Consider the following 15,212-nt stretch of genomic DNA (forward strand, 5'->3'; position numbering starts at 1 on the left):
TAATTGTGCAGTATTGTGATTATTTTTTGGCTTGTTCAAGAATCTTGGCTCTTGGGGAAAACCTACTTACAGCAACATAGAAGAAAATTCGCATTTGTCTGACTCTGTCAGGTAGTGGAGAAATGATGAGGTTTCTTTAAGGTGTACTTATATCCCCACTTGGTCTTGCCACATATGGATAAGCTCAGGGTTGGTAAGATTCAAATCCCCATAAGGTGTATGTGGACAAAGAGCAGAGAAAACAGACCGATGGTGTAGGTTGTAGAACAGGATTTTATAAATAGCAAGTTAAAAGACATGTACTCACACTCTGTACATGTATATAATGCACATAAGGGTATCTTTAGCGCTGTGTGCGCCCGCTGTCGCTTCTCCCCGTCCTTCTCTATCCCCAGTCCTGCTGCCGGCAATGGCGTGTGACGTCACGTCCCTCTGAACGGCTGATCGTGTCCAAAGGAGATAGGCTGTGGCACGCTGGGAGAGGAATCGCGGGTGAATTTAAACGGCTGAAATCTTGAGTCTTCTCTTTAAAGCAGCTGCAGCTTGATGAGATGGCTCTACGCGTTTCGCTGTCGCATACAGCTTCGTCAGGAGCGTCAACTGACGAAGCTGTATGCGACAGCGAAACGCGTAGAGCCATCTCATCAAGCTGCAGCTGCTTTAAAGAGAAGACTCAAGATTTCAGCCGTTTAAATTCACCCGCGATTCCTCTCCCAGCGTGCCACAGCCTATCTCCTTTGGACACGATCAGCCGTTCAGAGGGACGTGACGTCACACGCCATTGCCGGCAGCAGGACTGGGGATAGAGAAGGACGGGGAGAAGCGACAGCGGGCGCACACAGCGCTAAAGATACCCTTATGTGCATTATATACATGTACAGAGTGTGAGTACATGTCTTTTAACTTGCTATTTATAAAATCCTGTTCTACAACCTACACCATCGGTCTGTTTTCTCTGCTCTTTGTCCACATACACCTTATGGGGATTTGAATCTTACCAACCCTGAGCTTATCCATATGTGGCAAGACCAAGTGGGGATATAAGTACACCTTAAAGAAACCTCATCATTTCTCCACTACCTGACAGAGTCAGACAAATGCGAATTTTCTTCTATGTTGCTGTAAGTAGGTTTTCCCCAAGAGCCAAGATTCTTGAACAAGCCAAAAAATAATCACAATACTGCACAATTATTGCTTTATATGTTTTTTATTTACATGTTGTATTCCTGACGGGGTCGCTCACTTTCCACAAACAACTACACTTGAATTATAATGTTGCAATATCTGCTTAGTTAGAATTATTATAGACAATATTCTTCTCCAGATTCTGAAAATTTAAATATGTTAGAAATTAAGAGCCAATTAGACTTTACAAACTGGTGTTATTCAGTTTATGCTATATTAACTTGGGTCTATAAGCTATAAACATTATATATTTTCTATAATTTTTTTACATTTTTTTTATTGATTATCATTTTTCTTTTCCCCTCTAAATTCCATTTTTTTCCTCATTTGAGAATTAGAATATCAATTGCCAATTTAATTGAAGGATGATCATATATATATATGACAAAATTGTTCATTATTGATATATGGTACTTTTTCCCGCTTTTTTCAAATATTTCAATTGTTTCCAAACAAATTGCATTCTCCCATTATGTCCCATTTTTTGAACTCGATCTCTAGTTAACTCAATTGGGTCCTCATAACACTATATGAAGTGTACTAACATCATTAGTTGTGACTCACATGTTAAATTAATCAATCAATTAATGCAAATGTCTCCCTATAAAAACTGTGAAGGGGTGTCTAGTGAGTCACCCCTGATGAAGTCATCATTGATGATGAAATGCGTAGGGCGTGGTCTGATGGTGGCCGTCATTTGCCCATAAACATTGCTGCTGTTGGATGTGAGACGCTGGCTCTTGTGTCTCCCGCTATCCTGCTACCGGCACAGAGGTTTCCAGTTGCTGGTTCCCGGGGGGACTCTTTACGTTGAGCGCCTAATAGGAGGAATTCTACGTCCGTTATCCGATTATACAAAGGAGAGTCACGGGAGGACGCTGCTGCCTCGAGTCGGACCAAGAGGACCGCATTGCTGGCACATGAGAGCCAATCTCATAAATGCTTATTTTTGCAGTACTTTTGTGAGTGGGCATTTGCTCGATTTTATGTTCCTTTAATATATATTTTATTACGTTAATGCTCTAGGTGTGCGCCTGTTTTTTCTTTCTTTTTTCACAGATATGGTCAAGGTGATCCCTTTGAAACAGGCTGCAATCACCTGGAAGCAATTGACTTTGGAACAGGACTTTGTTTTTTCAAAGGTTTTTTAAGGTTCACTTATTTTTTATTTTTTTCCATTGAGAATTTTTACTTCATTACATATATTTTTTTTTACTTAATCATATTAAATATTTTTTTGTTTTTATTTAGATATATTACCCAATTCATTTGTATCTTCTTTGAAACTACAAGTTCTTATCATAATGTATTAGCTATCATCACACTGCCCCACTAGGCATATTCATTGTTAGGTTAATAGTTTTTTATTTAAATAACTTTAATTCAGGTTATATTAGAGGCACTACTTCATTGTTCTTTGTTTTTGTTTCATATATATATATATATATATATATATATATATATATATATATATATATATATACTGTATATATATATTATGACTAAAAAGGAGGGAGAGTAGGGTCAAAAAGGTGCACTCAAATGCTGAATTATGAAAAATAGAAATGGACTTTATTGACAAAGAGTATAAAAAAATATTTACTACAATATATATCCAATCTTTTCTTGTGGTCTGTATCTACTTACCATTTATATTCATTGCTACTCTTGTTCTGGATCGGCCGATCTCAGTAAACATTACTTGGGGAGAAATATTTTTCCCCTAGTTCTGTTATGTTATATTTGTAATGATATATTGTTACCCTGCTTTGGCACTTATCAGACCAATTGTACCTCTTTGATGTTTTTACGTTGTGTCGCATAGCGATCTGACATGTGATTTGTGTGGGTCTGTCTTTTGTGTTTTTTATACTCTTTGTCAATAAAGTCCATTTCTATTTTTCATAATTCAGCATTTGAGTGCACCTTTTTGACCCTACTCTCCCTCCTTTTTAGTCATATTATTCCTTTGGGTCGGTAGCACCACCAGAGGGTTACCTTTTACCTTGACCTCTGGTTAACTGATTATTTAATCACACAAGGGTGATTTGATTGCGGCATCTATTGTGTGTTCCATATATATATATATATATATATATATATATATATATATATATATATATATATATATATATATAGAGTGTTCGACAAACCTATACATTTGGTCACCCCGGGCGACTGGATTTAACACCGTGGCGAGCTCCTATTGGCCCAAGCAGCACACGTTTGGTACTAGGTGGCGAGTAGATTTTTTTGTGTGGCGAGTAGATTTTTTGGTGATTTGTCGACCACTGTGTGTATATATATATATATATATATATATATATATATATATAATGTATACAAGGATCCGATCGGGCCCATAAAAACTTGAATGGAGTATGAGTGTGGGGGTGGCCAGTAAAGGATAATGTAATAAGATAGCGCCTACCTGGCCTCACTTAATCAGAGTATGGATCATCCAGGAAAAATGAATACACAGCGCCCAGTTGTCTTATAAATCCATATAGCACCTGGTAAACCCCCATGAAAATCCATTAAACTCCTCTCTCATGGATTGGGTAGATCTCTGCTGGCGCACAGAGTCAGATGTACCTCAATTCCTCTGATGAGCCAGCGTCACTGAGGAAGTGACGTCAGATGCACCCGACGTACGTTTCACCTTCGTGGCTTCATCGGGAGCGCATACTTGGTCGGACTGTTTCCCAGATATTACCTGTGCGGATCACTAGTGTTTAGTTGTCACATACTATAATATTTAAAATACATTCACAACTAGCTTGATCATCAACACGCCCACACTTCTTCGGTCTATTTTTAATTGTTTTTATCTGTTTTGTCCGTCCATGTTGTTGAGTCCAAACAGTATAATTTTAGTTATTTCTAATAAAATCTAATACCTTAATTTTGGGTGTTTCTTTAGTGCCACACAAAGGGATTCTTTCTTTTCTAGTCTACACAGTATATCTACTTCCCTGTGAGCACCACCTTATCATACTGTTTGGAAGAATTTTTCTCTCCTAGCGTTCCTAGCAGGGTTCATTTACGACTCATACAAGTGTAATTTTGTATATCGAGATACGGATATTACAAGATACATTTTCTGTGATTGGCCAAGGACAGCATTTGATAGAGAAATCACTGCATGATCGGTTGAGAGGGGCGGGACTATTATGACTTACATATGCCACTCAACTTCAGGAGTCACACCTGAGACTCTGGTTATTAGATTTCAATATAAATATGAAATGGATGGGAGGTTTTAAGATTAAGTCATATCTTTGAATAAGGCTGAGATAGCCGAACGTTGTTTTTTTTTTGAGACTTCAATTAATAATTTTTTGCAGAAATTCGGAGTGCTTCTTCCGTGCTTGGTTCAGATATTGCAGTTAGTAAATGTTCTCCCCGTGAGAAAGAAGCATTGGTGTAAGTATCATTTAGCTTCAAATTTTCCCCCCAATTGTTTGGTGTGCAACTATCTTTATTTTTTTCTGACTGAAAACCTTGACAGTAATGTGAACTTAACCCTGCAGATACTAAAACACTCGAGAGGCAACAGGAATGTAGTTCAATTACAGATCAGCGTTGATTAAGCACAAACACAACAAATCTGTAACATCATTTTAGTTGCTGTATGTTTGTCATCCTCCTCTTGATTGCAAGATAGTATGTTGCAAACCATGATACAAGCTTGTTATCAACGTCTTCACTCCATACTGTATGATGGTTAAGGCATTTTTGACCACATTAAGAGGACGAATAAATAAACATTAGAAGTGAAACAGTGATCTTTCCATACCACATAGAAAAAATATGTAAAGTAGGAGTCAGTTGTGGTAAAATATCCTAATTGGCACTAAAAGTCATGCAGTGCATTTGATATCTAGCATTTCCATATTGATAAACCTTTTGTCATTTAGATATAAGATAATAGATTTGTTCCCTTTGAATCATATCAGTCTCTTATTTTAACGAGGTCAATTACATTATCCTTTGTTTATTAATATGGATCTTTGAGTGTATATGACCAGAATTCTGTAACTATTATTGTACTAAATGTTACAATTACAATATATCCAACTTATCAGTGTGTTGCCGATCGTTAGAAAATGCAAAAACCGTGAGGAAAGAGGGCAAAGCCAAATATAGTGTACAGTAGTAATGCATTTAATTTAAGAGAAAAGTAACAGTGAGCAAGAACTGCTCACAAAATGAGCAGGCCCGAAAATATTGGTGGACAAAAGAAGCAAATAGTAAATGAAGCTGTAACAGCTGAAGTTCAATCTGTCTGACTGCAGGTGATGCCACAGGCTTCTCCTCCAGGACCACGCCCTGCTCCTCATCACTCCAATTGCTGCCAATCGGCAAATGGATTTCTGTGATTCAGAATATCAATCAAAATCCATCTTCTCTGTGATAATCCATTTTGTTTGGTAATGCTAGGTTCATAGTGTGGGAAAGATTGTGAAGTGTAAGAAAAACAACTGATTTGTAGGAAAGTTAGAACAAGTGAATTGTTTATAGTACATTTTGGGTACAAAATGAAACCCATCAAGGTTATAGGCTTCGTGCCCAGACTTTTCCAAGGAGGGGAATATGTTATTATTGATGCATACTAACAAGCCATGCGTAGGCTAACTCTGTAGATAAGGAAATGACTATACAGGAATTAATCTCTTTTTAGAGTGCATGCGTCAGAGCGTATGAAAGAATTAACTATTTACCATCCAGAAACAAATACATATACATTCTCATAGCTTGTATGCCTATAACCAATTTATCTGACGTTTATTTGTTTTTGTTATTTTGCATCTAGAAGAATAAAGATTACAAACTGCCAAGAAATCTATGTCCAGTGTCTTATGTCACAAGGATATATACAAATAAAAGGAACTTACTTCATCATAGATATAATTGTAAATTACATCATTAGTTTTATTTTTTTTAACACAATCGTCTCTAAGCGTTTTGTTGATGATCACACTGCTTCATCAGGGGTATGTGGCTAGTACGGTATACTGGGATTTGTAAACTATTAGCATACAGTATCAATGCACAGACGAGCCAACGAGTATTCTAAAACTCGCCTTAAATTTGCCAGAAACCAGCCAGTGTACATGCTGGGTACATGCTGGGTACATTTCAGTGACATTTCTGCAGAGGCTAATGGCCTATCGGATTAACACAGCAGGGGTTCCTGGCAGTCCCATTCAGTTTGAATGGGACTGCCAGGGACCCCCGCTGTTAATCCGATGGGCCATTAGTCTGTCCGCAGAAATGTGTGAAATGTTGCAGCATGTACCCAGCATGTACCCAGCATGTACCCAGCATGTACCCAGCATGTACCCAGCATGTACCTGGGTATTTTTGGAGATTGCCCCAGGTTTTTTTTAGAATAATCGTTGGCACTACAGTAATACATTACAAGGTAACGAGGTAACAATTCAGTACTTAGCAAGATTAGTATAAACTGTAAGTCAATTGGTGAAAACACAGTGAGGTTCAATAGACTTGCAATGTAACAATTGAGTATTTTATTTTAAAAAAAATTCAAAATATATATAACTGACTGACACAAAGTATATTGTGATGTATACAGCAAAATCCCAAGGTAGCAATGCCTTAAAAATAAAAATAGTCCACAGCATTATAGCAAAAACGGTAAACCGTACATTTTATTTAACAGTCAGACATGAGGAGACATAAAAGCAAGCAGGAATGTCTCAAATCGCTTTGATCCTTTCACCAGCCATAATGGCGACTATGTTACAAGTCGCTCTCTTATAGCAAAACCAATACAATAATTCTCCCACTTAAAATACGCCAAGAGTCTAAGCTCCAACATTCAGGAAATGTATTCCTCATTAAAGATGGGCAGAACAGTCCAATTCCGTTCCCCGGGATTTCCCAAAAATATTTTGGTAGTTTATAGCTCACATTTATTCTTGTACAATAAGCAGGAGTAGAACAATCTATCTACTGTATCCTCCCAACTTGGAGCCAACTATCCACATTACTGTAACTAAAACATGCAGGGCAAAAAGAACCATAGCAACCCCTTTCCAAGCATTAGGCGGCCCGATGATGCAATGTAGCGAAACAGCTCGTCTGCATCCTCAAATGTAAACTAACAATGTAGAACAAACGGCAAAAAATAATTTGGTATTTTTGTAGTGTAGCAGTACATGTTCTTCGTGTTTCTTTTTAATACGTTTGTGTTACTGGGGTCCCATGGGATTATCAGTACATTTATAGCATACACTGTGGATAATTGTTGGGTCCATACAGGGAAACAATCCTTGGGTAGGAGAACAATGCAGTAAATGATGTGCCAATGTAGCTGGTGTTATTGCACCATCTGGCACACCAGCGGGTGCTGTTGGGAGTTACCCCTGTCCCGTTTTCTCTCATGGCTAATACCATTACAATGGCACCTGCTCCCGATGGCGAGTCCTGTGTGTCCCGCAGGCACTTGGCCTCAACTCATCTCACTGCAGGGACCTGTCGACGCCGGCCGCTTAACCGCTAAGGTAGGTCCCTAACCTTAACCCTTACCCTTAAGCCCCCTAATGTTTAATACTAACACTAACCCTACCCTAAAAACCTTAACCCCTTATCCTAAAACCCCTTAAGTTAACCCCCTCCCCTAATCACTAAGAGCCCTAAAGTTAACCTCTTACGCACTAAAAACCTACCTTATTGTAGAAGCGGGTGGTGGCAGAGTTTCCAGCGGTGGACTGGCAGCAGTGGATCTGTCTGCGGCCGAATGCCAGCGGTCATTTGGCCGCACCAAAATGGCTGCGACCAAATGTCCCATTCCGCCAGATGGATGCACGGCTGCTACATCTGTAGTGTGTAACATTGTATCCCGAGATAACACAACATATGATATTGCATAAAGTCTATGGGTTTTAATGGGAGAATTTGTTACATTATATCCCAATATATCCCACACATCATTCCCCAGTGAATACTTAAAATGTTAAAAACAGGGACACTCACAATTTTGTATGGTTAGCTTTCACTTAGCCTCATGGGGTATATGAAGGTGCAGTATAAGCAGAGAAAATACAGCCACAGTACCGTCCACTGTTTTTCTTCTTTCTCTTTTAAGGAAAACCATGACTAACTAGCCACATGGTCTACCAAGGGGTTAATATCTGGGGAAATGTTTGTTAAACATGTTTTATCACTTATTCCAAAATGGTATAGCTTATCTTGCTATATGTACAGTATATAATGGGCATTCAAACAAGTAGGCAAGAAGTGTCGACCGTCAGCCTGGAGTAGGCGATACAAATTAGTGGTACTTTTTGGCGGTCGCCCTGTAACACAAAGTATCAGAATTTGATGACTAACCTCAAAATAAGTAAAATTGCGCTATTTACTCAGGTCGCGTCTGATATTTTTGATGCACAAGGTAAAAAATGCATTATTTTCAGCAGGAGCAAGTTGACGACTTGCCTGCTAAAACAGCACACATTTTTGGGGCAATAATACCTCAATTTTAGTTGACAGTATGCTAATTAATGATTCTAGGTCATTGTCTACTAATCACAACAATTTGCACAATGTATAGTACTGTTATTAGGTTAAAGTAATATTCCTAATCTATTTCTAAATATATTTTATTTGCTACCTTAACTCGCTAATGCCAGTACCTAAAAGCAACTCAGATTTGCAGGCTTGCCACTTAGTGGTAATACCACTGCCCCTAAAGCAGGGCTCTCCGGCTCGAATTGCAGGGTCCGCTCCTCTTGGGCAAGTCACTCAATTATTCTGTGCCTCGGTTACCAACATTAGATTGTAAGCCCTAGGAAACAGGGATGCAACATGCTATGTCAACACTATGTACATAACCTTTTTTTAATAGTATTTGCAAGGAATGTTATACAGTACTAGCTGCCACAATCCTGTCTTGTTTTTGTCTTTACAGACCTGTGTAGAGCTAAAGGTTTTAGCAAGATTGGAAAAATGCCTGATATTCAATTTCAGGTTCTTTTCTCTATTGCATTCCTTTATTATACACTATTGCCTAAGTGTGTAATATGATTTCGCTGACACAAAACAAAAATTGTAAAGCTGCGTGCAAGTTCAGGCTAGTGCTGTTCTAATAACTGAAGATTAGTTAGTGGAGAATACTGTGCAATGCCTAAGACTTAGATTAAATTGCAAAATATTTTACCTAAGCTTCACGGACGATGTAGTCAAAAGGGTTATGGAACCGAGTTCTGATTGTTCAGTTGAGTATTAACGGACATATTTACTAAGCAGTCTTTTTGAGAAAAGACAACTGTTCAGCAAAAAAATTATTATTTATTTATAAAACACACAATCCCTGCAAGATCTAACCCCAGCACCACCACATCTTATCAGATATATACTTGTGTCAAAAGGAGTACTACTGGGCGTGGCCAAATGTATACAACAAAAGACAAAAAATACCTAATGTAAATCCAATGTGACAAAATATATACAGTTGTTAAATACTTAAATGTTTGTATTCTTATAAGTAAGGGTCACTTACAGTAGTTTACCTTTATTTATTTATTTATACTCTCAAAATCTTGTCTTATAATATCAATTGTTAGTCTAAATACTGAAGGACTCATATAATTAATATAATGGTCTACTACAACCAATCAGATTGGGGATGTACATCTAACAATCTGATTGGCTGAAATAACATGTGACTGTGGCCATGTGGCTTTGGTGACGTCATGTTAAAGGGAAAACGAAGCACAGCCTTTCTGATTGGATGGCTTCCCTCCCTTTACATGACGTCACAGTCAAACAAAAATAGGCACATGGTTACCCAGCCAATCAGATGGCGTGGGAACCATTTGCCACTTAAATGGGACGTCATAGGCCATATAAAAGCCTGTTTTGACGGCAAGAAGCTGGAGAGTGAAGACCTACCCCCAATAGGATTACAATGGCGTTACAGATGAAGATGGATGAAGAAGAAGATGGATGAAGAAGAAGATGAAGAAGAAGAAGACCCCCAAATGGATTACAATTAACAGATTAAGGAAAAGAAAGAAGAAAAGGTCTTTGGACTTTACCTGTAGCCCGTTGCTGTTTTGGATCGTGGATTTGTTCGGGAGCTTGCTGAGACCCCTGGAATCGGAGGGTGAAGACATCTAAAAGGTAAGAAAAAACATTGAATGTATGTTATTTTTATTTTACAGGTTTTTTCATTGTATTTTTATTTGTATTGTAATTTTTTATTGCCCATTGATTGGAAATGTATTTGTAATGTGTGCCCCTTTAGAGCTATACATACATACAGTGACAAGCAATGTTTTTTTTGGCAAATGTATTTCGGTTATTTGCTTTTAAATATTTATGCTATTTATTTTGTGTTTTGATTTTGAATTATGGTATGTTGAAGGAGTTAAGAGTAACCCCTGAATCCGGTGCTCAAACAGAAAAACCCAGTGAAACTAAAGTCAACTTGGTAGTGTAAGTCTCTTATGTGTTCAGCAGAAATTAGCAAGATAACTGCTATAGCCTGTCCCTATAAGCGTGGTAACCATGGTAATAAAAGTCGTCTTTATGTCGGAATGAACGTAGTTTGCCTGAAGCCGCGCTGGAACGTGACTTAGAGCTCCCACCTCACCCGGCACTTAAGATTCAAATACCCTCATTGTTCAACTGGCATATACAGCTCAACCCTGCACACTGCAAACTGCACACAGCACACTGCACACAGACACTGCACACTGCACACAGACACTGCACACAGCATACTGCACACAGACACAGGCAGGCACACAGGCAGGCACACAGACAGGCACACAGACACAAACAGGCACACAGACAGGCACACAGGCAGGCACACAGACACAGACCGGCACACAGACAGCACACAGACAGCACAAAGGCAGGCACACAGGCAGGCACACAGCACACACACACCCCCCTGCCCCCTCCTACTCCCCTACCTCTGGTAGTTGCTGCTGCTGCTGCTGGGGGGATTTTGTGCTGCTGCTAGGGGTATCTTGTAGGGCAGCTGCTGGGGGAAGTGTGGGGGGAAGTGCGGGGACTGCTGGGGGTAGTGCCGGGGGAGTGCGGGGAATGCTGGGGGAAGTGCGGTGGCTGCTGGGGGATCGCTGGGGCTGCTGGGGGAAGGACGGTGGTTGCTGGGGGATCGCTGGGGCTGCTGGGGGAAGTACGGTGGCTGCTGGGGGACCGTGTAGGGTTTCCAGCACCTCACTCCACCTTCTACCCCCTCCTACCTCCTCCCCCCTCCTCCCGATTGGGTGTGCAGCGGCCATTTTTAAAATAATTAGCGCGATCACGGTCATAGCGCGGTCGGATCGGGTGTCCCCCGAGGACTGTGTTATAACGGCGTTGAGCTGTATTTCAAAGCACTATCTTATTGATGGTGTGTTAGTCACGGTACCGCTGGATGAAGTTTCTGCTGTGCGTGCTCCCATGCGCTTGTAACAAGGTAGAGAGATATATCCACGGTGGATAAAAATGCCGGTGCACAGCCAACACAAAAGAAAAAACGGGATGACCAAAAAAAAGTGTTTATTAGATCTTAAACAACACGGAAAATAGTACCAAAGCTGACACTCTATTATTGTTTTTACTTAGACTGTAAGCTCCTCGGAGCAGGGACTCCTCTTCCTTAATGTTATTTTTATGTCTGAAGCACTTATTCCCATGATCTGTTATTTATATTATCTGTTATTTATTTGATTACCACATGTATTACTACTGTGAAGCGCTATGTACATTAATGGCGCTATATAAATAAAGACATATGTAACACCTTTTCCCCCCCTATCGCAGATGGGGACCATGTGGGGAAATCTACACTTATGTTACCTGGTGTGGTGCGTTACCTGATAGGCTCACAGAAGACCTGAACCTCCGCCACTGGGAGCCTGGGGTTACCTGATTCGTCGTACACAGCGCCTCCACCTGTAAGGGTTCCCACCTGAGTGGGATGGTCCTCTTACAGGAACCACAATAATAAAACACGCACACAGTGTATGCTAATAACTGTTTACTATTGTAACTACTAATAATAACTCCGGTACCTGTACCACACAGAATAATGTGTATACACACACACATGGACGTGCACTGGGTGCACACATCAACATAGGTATTCCCCAAAGTACCTTATGTCCAAACCCCACCCACGTGTGATGGAGATAGCGCTATCCCTGGACGTGTTGGTGCACTCTTTATAGATACCTGCCCGGGCTCCAGCCACGGGTGCCGCTATGCACTGAAGTGGATCCGCCTGATCCGACGTGATGTCCTCCTATGCGTGGGGTGACTTCCAGCGTGGATAATATCACCGCAGCTCTGCACCGTCTGTACTTTGACGGGGATCCGTCTGCAACCGTCCGCAATCACTGCTTTGCAGGGCCTCCAAGAAGATAGTCTCTATATAACTCTGGGGGGTCTGAGCCCAGACCCAGTAATCAGGCTGCGCACTACTGAGTGGCTTCTAACTTAACCAAATAGCTAAAGGGGCAGTTCTCCTTACGTAGGGCCTGTCCCTGAAGCAACCACAAACTGGGGAATGGTAACTTATCTGGGACCTCTTGGGGTAACTAGGCCTAGTGCTAGGGGCTACTGCTCCCTGCACACACCCTAACTCCCCCAGATCCCAGCTCCAACTCCCTACTGCCAACTGCAAACTCTTTTTAAAAGCTGTCTAAACTGTCATCTCTCACAGCTTCACTGGTTGCCTAGCAACATGTAACTGCAGCCTTAACTGTCTCTATTCAGAACTATTCAGAACTGCCAGCGCAGGCTCCCTTGCACTGAAAAGGCCTTAATTGCAAATGTAGCCGCCCTATTGACTAAGCCGCAGCATGTGAAAATCCCCTGAGGGATACGGGGGCTATACATACAATACAATACAATACTTACGCACAATTATTTTCTTTTTGACTCACAGTTTTTCTTACAGAAAAAAGGCACTGCAAAGAGTGGGGACCTCATTTTCCCCTTGTTATACAAACCTTTTTATAAGTCTATGGGAGCACATTCACATCTATGGTAGCACCAATATATATCATCATCATATTATTCTTTACAAACGTTTTATTGACGATTTTTGATTTTAATTTGGGCTGGTGACACTGTTACTTTGAACACTTTTATTCAAACGTTAAATGATAATGAGGTTAATTTACACTTCACTTATGACACTAATGTAAATCACATTAACTATTTGGATGTGACATTCTATATAGCTATGTATAATATCATACAAACAGACATTTATAGAAAGCCGCATTCCAGGAATTCATTCCTTAGCGCAAAAAGTAGCCATCCGAGATCAGTCGTACGCGGAATTCCGAAAAGGCAATTTCTCCGGTATAGGAGACTATGCTCTGAGGACCATTCCTTTCTTGAACATTCCCAACAGTTAAGTGAGAGATTCAAACAAAGAGGTTATCAACAGGATGATGTATCTATAGCCTTTGAACAGGCCAAATTTACAGATATAGAATGTAAATGCGTGGTGCTAAAGACCGATAATAGAAAATGATATTGAATGAATAAAGAATACTTGTAGAAGGACCCCCAAGATAAATACTTGATTGAAGACAACAGGTATTGGGTGTAAACTGCTGGATAGTGAACTCACCACATAGTGAGAAATTGACACACATTAGCACCAGTAGTCATAAGCATATAACTCACCCTAGATAATACCAAAATGTCATAGAAATCATAGCCAGGAAAACATATAGCAAGCAAGTGACTCTCTTTTGAAGCTGCAACGTCCATGCAATCCAGCAGTGGGGGTCCTAAGATGTGCCTCCGTCCAGTAGATATGGCAAGAGAAAAAGGGAGAATGGTGGAGCACTACAAGAAATGTCCAAAGAAAAATAAACAGGAGAGTGCGTTTCCCATGAAAATAAATAATTATTTAATGGTCATGAGGACAAGAACAGGGCAAAAAAGCCCCACCAACATTTCCCGCTTCTCATAGCGCTTTGTCAAGTATCAAGGTACGGTCCTTTACATCAGGGATTGTCGTAGAAATTTACAGAAATCAAATTCTTGTCCAAATGAGTTCTGAAACGTTGGTGGGGCTTTTTTGCCCTGTTCTTGTCCTCATGACCATTAAATAATTATTTATTTTCATGGGAAACGCACTCTCCTGTTTATTTTTCTTTGGACATTTCTTGTAGTGCTCCACCATTCTCCCTTTTTCTCTGGCCAAATTTACAGATAGAAGGGAGCTAGTCTGTCATAAAAACTTTAAAAAGGAGTCTAAACGGTTTTGTGAAAATCCTTTATTCATAACTCAGTTCAACATATAAGCGAATCAAATTTGCACAATAATAAATAAACATCGGGATACATTAAAGCTAAATGGAGATCTCAAACCCATCTTGGAAGAGGGTACGAGAATAGTTTTTAAGAAAGCACGAACATTCGCCTCTACATTTTCCCCAAGTTTATTCCAGTCCTCATCTGAGATCAATTGCATGTGTGGCATTCCAAATGGTTTCTACCGTTGCGGTCAATGCAGTCTCTGTCAACATGCCAGACCTATGAAGAGAGTGAAGAGTTTAAAACCTAAATGTAATCTTAAAATACATCATGTCATGAGTTGTCACACTACAGTGGTTTTGTCATATACACACTTTGGTGTGGTTGTGGCAAAAGATACGTGGTTCACCCAATTAGACCATTGAAGGCAAGAATAGCTGAACATGTCCGTCTAATTAAGAAAAATAATCTTTCCCATCCAGTATCCAGACATTTTTCAAATTGTCAAAAAGGTGGTACTGTATAGCTAATTTTTGCTTTACATGATCGGAGCATGTTTCCCCACATATCAGGGGAGGCGATAGATTAAATATTATTAATCAAAAAGAAATGTACTGGATCTTTTCATTAGATACACTCCACCCGAGAGGGATTAACATAGAATGGGAATTAAAACATTTTTTAACCCATTGAAATCCAGGTACATTTTTCTAATCTTTGTTATAATTCGTTCTCTAGTAAAACCCACCTTAAGACACACTTGCTTA

The 15,212-nt window shown here is 39.9% G+C and overlaps 1 long non-coding RNA gene across 2 annotated transcripts; it reads right to left on the bottom strand.

Annotated features, from left to right (window-relative positions):
- Nucleotides 1-5,342: 5,342 nt before the first annotated feature.
- On the bottom strand, nt 5,343-12,782 carry LOC142490881 (uncharacterized). Of its 2 annotated transcripts, none has more exons than XR_012800126.1 (5): nt 12,400-12,782; nt 10,251-10,328; nt 8,847-8,998; nt 8,188-8,345; nt 5,343-5,624 (listed from the first exon to the last, which is right to left on the bottom strand). It is a non-coding gene; the product is annotated as an uncharacterized LOC142490881 (long non-coding RNA). The 2 variants fall into 2 exon arrangements; XR_012800127.1 differs by having other exon boundaries at nt 12,324-12,782.
- Nucleotides 12,783-15,212: the final 2,430 nt, after the last annotated feature.

This window comes from Ascaphus truei, chromosome 3 (genome assembly GCF_040206685.1).
Source record: "Ascaphus truei isolate aAscTru1 chromosome 3, aAscTru1.hap1, whole genome shotgun sequence".
NCBI lineage: Eukaryota > Metazoa > Chordata > Amphibia > Anura > Ascaphidae > Ascaphus > Ascaphus truei.